Genomic DNA, 8,382 nt, shown 5'->3' on the forward strand with positions numbered 1-8,382 from the left:
GGCACCACAAAGCTTTCCAACTCCTTCCAGGGTGAGACTCCATCTCAAAAAAAAAAAAAAAAAAAAGAAGAAGAAGCTGCTATTAACAAATTGATTGCTTGGACTAAAATGTGTTCTTTCAACACATTTTAGGGTAGGATTTCAACAATCCTCCTCTGCCGGGATCGGATCTTTTTTTTTTTTTTTTTAAATCACTACTGGAGTGGATTTACTGCAGTCAATCAAGCTGAGTGAGCGATGAATATGCACTTCCAACATGTTTCTTGAAACTCTGTATACTAGTGTTGTGTGTTGCTGTCACCACTTCTGTGATTCCATCAGATTTGTCCACTTGTGCTACCCAGGCACAGAAATAACTATAATATTGACTTATTTTTTAGTAGTTGCTAACTTTATGAATGCACAATGCCAAATCAGAAAGAACATTCACTTTATGGGCCAAAATTATATGGCAGTAAGCCTGGAAATCACAAATATCAGTACATTGGAACTGTCTACTTCTCTTGTAGTTTCAAAACGTAAGCTGGATGTTCACAAGAATGGGCTTCCTCATTGACATAGTTTGGATGTGTGTCCCCACCCAAATCTCATATTGAAATATAAATCTCAATGTTGGAGATGGGGTCTGGTCGGACGTGATTGGATAATGGGCTTGAATTTCTCACGAATGACTTAGCACTGTCCCCTTGGTGCTGTCCTTGTGATAGCCAGTGAGTTCTTGTGAGATCTGGTCATTTAAATGTGTGTGGCCCCTTCCTGCTCTCTCTCTTGTTCCTACTTTGCCAAGTGAGGTGCAAGTTCCTACTTCACCTTCTGCCATGATTGTAAGCTTCCAGAGGCCTCTCCAGAGGCATATGCTGGTGTTATGCTTCCTGTACAGCTTGCAGAACTGTGAACTGATTAAACCTCTTTTCTTGATAAATTACCTATTCTTGAGTATTTCCTTATGGCAATGCAATGTTGGCCTTATACACTCAGCAAATGTTAATTTTCTTTGATGAACAGTCTGGAGGCTGTTTGTATTCCTCCTTATATGATCTTCCCAGTTGGGTTTGTACTGACTTTTTAACAATTCAAGCATAAGCTTCCCTTTCACCCCAATCTGAGGAATATCTTTTCTAGTTATTTAGGAGTCTAAATAGCTTTTTCTAACAACTCTGTATTTACTCAGTTTACCTATGACCCTTATCCTCCTTTCCATTTATTCTAGTCTAGATACAAATATTTCTCAGTGCAGGTATAGAAATAATAAAAAGTAAAAGTAGACTTTTTTCTAGTGCTGTTCATTTCTGGCTTTATCATGGAACTGAAAATGAAAAGCTATATTAATACTTCACTGAGTAAGATGGTTTGTTTGGCTAGACAAGATGGTAGGCATTAATAAAATATTAATAACATTTTAAAAAGAGGAAATAGGTGTGTTACTCCCACCCTTTTAAGAAAATAAAAAGCATAACGTAGAGAGTGGCAAGAGAGGAAGCTGAATAAATGCATTTTTTTTTTTTCTGAGAAAGAGAAGTTATAAAGTGATTCTGTGTTTCAGGCCAAATTTTTTCCTAACTTGGGCCTGATTAAGTATAGTCAAGTGCACACTTTACTGTAAAACTCGGAGTATTTAGGGTATCCACAGTCAATGTCCCATTGTATCATGCAGCCCACGTCTTCTTTTAAATACCGTGGCATGCGTGTCCTCATCTCAGTGTTACTGATAACACTGAAAAATTGGGGACAGCCTAAATGTCAAACAGTTCAAAAGCAATTCATTAAACTTATGATACAGACATGTGATGGCATATTATGCAGCTGATAAAAATTTGTTATGGAAAGAGATTTAATGGCATGGGATGATGTTCACAATATGTCTATAATTGAGAAAGAAGCAGATTTCACAATAGTAAGTACCATAGGAGCCTGACAAAATCAGTACGTATAGTCATAGAAGTCTGGAATATAATTTCTCAAATTTTTACCAGTGGCTGGCTCTGGGTTGTGAAATTAAGGGTGAGTTTTAAGTTTCCTTGTGCTTTTCTATATTCACTATATTTTTATAGTGAACATATATTAACTTTACAATCAGGAAGAGAAAAAGGGAAGAAATCTCTCCCCCTTATAAACACTATGTAATGGGTTGCACAGTGGCCCCCAAAATATATGTTCACATCCTAACCCCCAGAACCTATGAATGTGACCTTATTTGGAAAAAGAGTGTTTGCAGCTATACCTAAGTTAAGGATCTCATGAGTCATTCTGGATTATCCACGTGATCCTAAATCCAATGGTAAGTTTCTTTATAAGAGACAGAAGAGGAGAAGGCACAGACACAGACGAGAAAGCCCCATGAAGACGGAGGCAGAGATTGCAGTGATATAGCCACAGGCTAAGGAGTACTGACAGCCACCGGAAGCCAGAAGAGACAAAGAATGATTCACTTCTAGTGCCTCCAGAAGGAGTGTAGCTTCATTGATACCTTGCTTTTTGGCCACCAGAACTGCAAGAAAATACACTTCTGTTTAAAATTTGTGGCAATTTGTTTCAGTGGTCACAGAAAACTAATATGTGCTGCAATGGCCCATGCTGCCAATTGGTTATTTATTCTGTGTGAGCATCTGACTGGACTTTTGCCTCTCCCTCTTCTTATATTTGCCATCTTCAAAGTACCATGCTGAGCTCTGTTGCCAGCTCAATGTCCATTTCAAATTGTGTGCTTCCTCTTTCCTTCTTCCTGCCCATCTCCTCTTTGTTCTCATTTGTGAGATGTTCCTTTTGATCACTACAGGTTGCGCCTATCATTTGGTCTTCCAGTTTTCTCTGGCAATTGAACATTTGTTACTTGTGACATTCACAAAAGGACCTTAATGGTTGCCTAGGGCCTCTGTATTTTCAAAGGAGACCTAGTGACCTTCACCACCCTTTAAAATATCTGCTGTGACTTAAAGAAGCTCCCAAGTGACATTGGCACCCAGGATACCTGGGATATATTACTATCTGGTTAAGGGAGAAAGGGAACTTCTTTAAAGCAACATGGGGAAAATTCATTCCCAGGTCCCTGAAGATATTTCCCAAACATCACATGTAGAGAATTTGCAGATATTTTATTGTTTCTATTTGCTTAGTAGAAGAGGCTTGTTGGTAACCTGACACTGCCTACCATGCCAGCCGCATTTCCTTCCTTTTGCTGATGGGCCAGTGATCTCTAGGTGCTGTGTGTCATTGCCAGTCCTCATCCTGAGGGCATTACTCCCATTCTCTGCTCTACCATGGATGAGACTCTCTTAGCCTGACTTGTTCTCCTCCCTCTCCCCTGATCCTTCAGTCTTGGTTCAAGTATTACCTTTAAGAACCATTTGCTGACTCCCACTTCCCAGCCTGGGCCAGGCACTAGGCCCAACCTTTTGTGTTTCTCTAGTAGCATGGCCTCATCTCTACCCTCCATGTATTCACAATACTGGGAAGTGATCTCTTTGTTAAAGTTGGACATTTTTAAGTTCCGTGTTTCTTACAATAGGGGTTCCATAAGACAAAAGGAAGATGAAATGAAGCAAGCTCTCATGCTAATGGAATATTTTCTATGACGGAATAATCTCTGCAAGGAAAATGCTATAAGTAAATCACTACCATGGAAATCTTTTCTCTTCTGTCTACTGGATCTATATACTAAATTCCCTAAGCAAAAGTCATTTTCTTTTGCAAGAAGAAAAAAGACAGAAGTGGGCAAGAAAAAGTGGAACAGAGGCCTCCTGAATGTGAGAAAATGCTTATTTTAAGTGATTATAATAAGAAAAGAAAATGATGTGTTTGGGTCTTTCCTACTTTATTGTGAACTACTTGAGAGAAGCAAAATTTGGATTCCTTCCACTTGGCATAGAGTTGGTGCTCCCCAGATGTTTACAGAATGAGTAAATATTTTCCCTACAGTCCTATACTTTTTGTTTCAGAACTGTGAAGAGAGAAGCAGAGCAAGCATGCTGATATCAGATCTGCCATTTGTCTGGATTAGTGTCCTGAAGCCCTTTAGTCAAGACCTTCCTATCGCCCATCTCAGAAGCATAAAAGTGTGACAGGATTTTCAGCAGGTAAGAATGGGAAAAAAACAGATAATGCTTTTTCATTTTAGTCTAGAAAAAGTACCAACAAGGAGCTGTATGCTGGGAGGCGATAAGGATGCCACACACAGTGGGGAAAATCAATGCACAGTCCCTCTCTGGCACCAGAGATTTTGCTAAGAGGCCAATCAACTTTGATTTTGACATCCCTCCACAACAGAACCTAGAATTTCAAGAATAATTGATGGAAGGTGGTGCGCCGAGGCATTTGCAAGCTATACCACTCATGCTAAAACAAGACAACAGATGGTTTTAGTTACTGCCATCAGACTTGAGCACAAAATTTGAAAGCAGCCCCCTAGTTGTATGGTTTCTCCTGGCATGGGATAGAACTACGCTCTTCCTAGTCATGAGGTCCTGAGGCCAAGCCAAATGCTCTCTTGGAACTGAGTCTGAGAAAATTCTGAGTCTGGAGGAATAATGTAATTTATACCTAGGAAGGAAAGCAGGAAGGTCAAGAGTCAGGAGATTGATCAAACAGGTCATCACGCTTGAAGGGCAGTGTTTGCTGGAAGCCAGGAAAGCATAAGGGAGCAAGCAGAGAGGAAAGCAAGATGCAAAGGGTTGACCTTGGTGCCAAAAGTAATTTCACGAATACAGCCTTCCTCTGTATGACCTGGCATGTTTCCCTGGGCAGGGGGCATGCTCTTAAAGCTCCAGAATGGCTGTCTTTCCTCATTTTGTGGCCCAGTTAGGTTAGCCCAAAGCTGACAAATATCAGCCACAAAGAATTGTATATTTTGGGGTGGGAGTGAGATTAGTAGAGTCCTGCCAAATGCTGAACCTCTGTTAACAAGCAAATCTGAAGATGAATAATATATTCTCTGTGAACCACAGAACACCACATACTTCCACAAATATGTACTGAGTTGTCTTTCCTGAGTGCAAGGCACTCTAATTACAGTAAGGAGGGTAGAGAGGTGATTATTAAATTCTATGCTCTCAGTAAATACAGAGTGTTTTATCTCAGCTAATTAAGGCATGCAGAGGGATTGGAAAACATGGGTCATGGTCAAGGGACAGTACCAGGTAAAGTCGGGGAGTGATAAGAAACATGGCTGGAAAGAAATACTGGGGTAAACTCCAGTGTCAGCTAGAGCAGCTCTTACTTTGAACATGAATTGCATAGCACTCTGTAGAATATCTTGAAAGTATGAAAGGTAGTTAGGCCACTGCAGTGGTCTAGGTAGAGATGATGTGAGCCTGACTTATTCTGGTGGCAGTGGAAAGAGAACAGAGGAAACAGGACTGACTGACATATTGGAGAGCTAAATTGGTTCTGACTTGGTATCAGGATTTTTCACAAAGACAGAACAGATAGGATGTAGATATTGATTATATAGATCAGATATAGATGTAGATGAGGAGGGGATTTTTTAAGGGAATTGGCTCACATGATTATGGAGGCTGAGAAGTCCCCTAACAGGCATGGCTCGGTTCAAGTCTGAAAGCTTCAGGTCCTGCAGTCCTAAGGCCAGAGAGTCTGGAGTTCTAATGTCCAAGTGCACGAGAAGAATGTCCCAGCTCCCGGAAAGACAGAGAAGAAAACACCATTCCTCCACCCTTTTTTGTTCTACTGGGGTTCCTATCTGATTGGATAGTGCTTGCCCACATTGAAGGTGGATCTTCCCTAATCAGTCCACTGACTCATGTGTCAGTCTCCTTTGGAAACACCCTCATAGACACACCCAGAACCAATCCTTTACCAGTCCAGTCGTCTGGGTATTCCTTAATCCAGATGACACCTAAAGTTAACCATCATACTAGGTAACTCACTGAATGTTGGAAATAAGGTAGAGAGGAAACAAAGGTGATAGCAAATTTGTAAGCCTGGGTGACTAGATAAATAGGATCACTCATAGAACTAGAGAAATCAGCTTAAGTCATTGATTTGAAAGATGAGAAGATTTGCTTGGTTTTGAACATGTTGGGTTTACAATGGTGGTTAAACATCTGAATGGAGATACTGCCAAAAGGCAGTTGGAAATGTAAAACAAAACTAGGGTAGATCCTACTGCAATAGGTTTCCATAAGTGCCTGCACTCTCCGTACCTCAAATGCTGGCAAGAATGTGGAGAAAAGGAAACACTTGTGCACTGTTGGTGGAAATGTAAATTAGTACAACCACTACAGAGAACATTTTGGAGGTTCCTCGAAAAACTAAAAATTGAGCTACAATAGGTCCCAGCAATCCCACTGCTGGGTGTATACCCAAAAGAAAGGAAATCGGTATATCTAAGAGATATCTGCACTCCTCTGTATATTGCAGTACTGTTTACAATTGCTAAGACTTGGAAGCAACCTAAGTGTCCATGAACAGATGAATGGATAAAGAAAACATGGTATCTATACACAACGGAATACTATTCAGCCATTAAAAAAATGAGATCCAGTCATTTGCAACAACTTGGATGGAAATGGTGATCATTATGTTAAGGGAAATAAGCCAGGCACAGGAAGACTAACATTGCATGTTCTCACTTATTTGTGGGGTCTAAAAATCAAAACAACTGAACTCTTGGAGATAAGAGAGCAGAAGGATGGCTACCAGAGGCTGGGAATGGTATTGGGGATCTGGGGAGGAGGTGAGGATGGTTAATGGGCACAAAAGATATAAATAATGAAGAAGACCTACTGTTTGATAGCACCATAGGGTGACTGTAGTCAATAATAATTGTACATTTTAAAATTACTTAAAGAGCATAATTGGATTGTTCATAACACAAAGGATAAATGCTTGAGGGGATGGATACCCCATTTTCCATGATGTGCTTATTTCACATTGCATGCCTGTATCAAAGCATCTCATGTGTCCCATAAATACATACAGCTACTATGTACCCACAAATTTTTTTGAAAAAATTTAAAATTAAAAAATAAAATGGCTTAAAAATCAACCATTTAAAAAGCGCAAGAGCACAATCAAACTGAAATCTGTCAAAATGACTTAAAATGTTGTTAGAAAGTATAGGGTCACTTTTACTAAGGATGAAACAAGAAAGAAGAAAAAGAAAAACACATTGGTCACAGGACTGAAAGTCAAATAATAGTAGCATCATGTCACGAAAACTAAAGGAAAAGAGAATTTCACGAAAGGGAGTGGCAGATAACTTTGCCAGTTGCTACAGGGAATTTGAGTAGAACAGGGACTGAATGGTTTTGCAATTAGGAGGTCCTGGAAGTCTTACATGACTTCTGAGAAAGCACTTTCAGCAGTGGCAAGGGTAAGGGATGGAGAAGTCAGGTTACAGAATGTTTATGTGTAAATGGGAGGTGAGAAAGTAAAACTCTGGGTGTCCATGTCTGAGGATTGGTGCAGTTTCGCTGCTTCAGAGTCACTTGCAGAGCCTGTAAAAATATGGATTGCCAAGCCTCAGAACTGTATTCAGATTCATCAAGTCTGGGGCGGGGCCTAAAACTCTGGCTTTTAAAAAAGCACTCCAGACAGAAAACCGAGCACCACATGTTCTCACTCATAAGTGGGAGTTGAACAATGAGAACACATGGACACAGGGAGAGGAACATCACACATCAGAGTCTGTCACGGGGTGGGGGGAAAGGAGAGGGAGAGCATTAGGACAAATACCTAATGCGTGTGGGGCTTAAAACCTAGATGATACGTTGATAGGTGCAGCAAACCACCATGGCACATATATGCCTATGTAGCAAACCTACATATTCTGCACATGTATCCCAGAACATAAAGAAAAAAAAGCAAAAGAAAGCACTCCAGGTGTCACTTATGCACAGGTAGATTTGACAACCACTGTTTGGACTATTATTTCGAGAAATCTGCTAGTCAAGTGGAAGAGAGAGAAAGAGGACTATATTAATGAGGATTGGCTAAGCAATATAACATTAACAAATAACCTTCAAATCTCAATGCTTTAACACACACAAATACTTGATTTCTCACTCATACTGTATAATCATCATAATCCAGAGGAGAGGTCTCTGTTTGACCCAGGCTAACAGAGACTTGAATCATCTGTTGCTGTACCTTCTGGAACACGAAGTCTCCTCAGTTGCCGCTTCAATGCAAAAGAGTGCATGGACATTTCACACCTGCTCTTCCAAGCTTCTGCCCTAAGTGACATATTATCTCACTCATAGTTCACTGGTGAAAACGAGTCACATAAGCCTATGTAACTGCAAGAGAGTGGACAGTGCTTACGTTTTATGCCTGGGAGGAGAGGACAACTGGATATTGGTGAGAACGAGTCATGTTTGCTTGGAAGGGAGCAGAGATGCAGAAAAGTGAGGCTTTGGAGAGAACCAA

Source organism: Colobus angolensis, unplaced genomic scaffold (assembly GCF_000951035.1).
Source record: "Colobus angolensis palliatus isolate OR3802 unplaced genomic scaffold, Cang.pa_1.0 Scaffold532, whole genome shotgun sequence".
Taxonomy (NCBI): Eukaryota; Metazoa; Chordata; class Mammalia; order Primates; family Cercopithecidae; genus Colobus; species Colobus angolensis.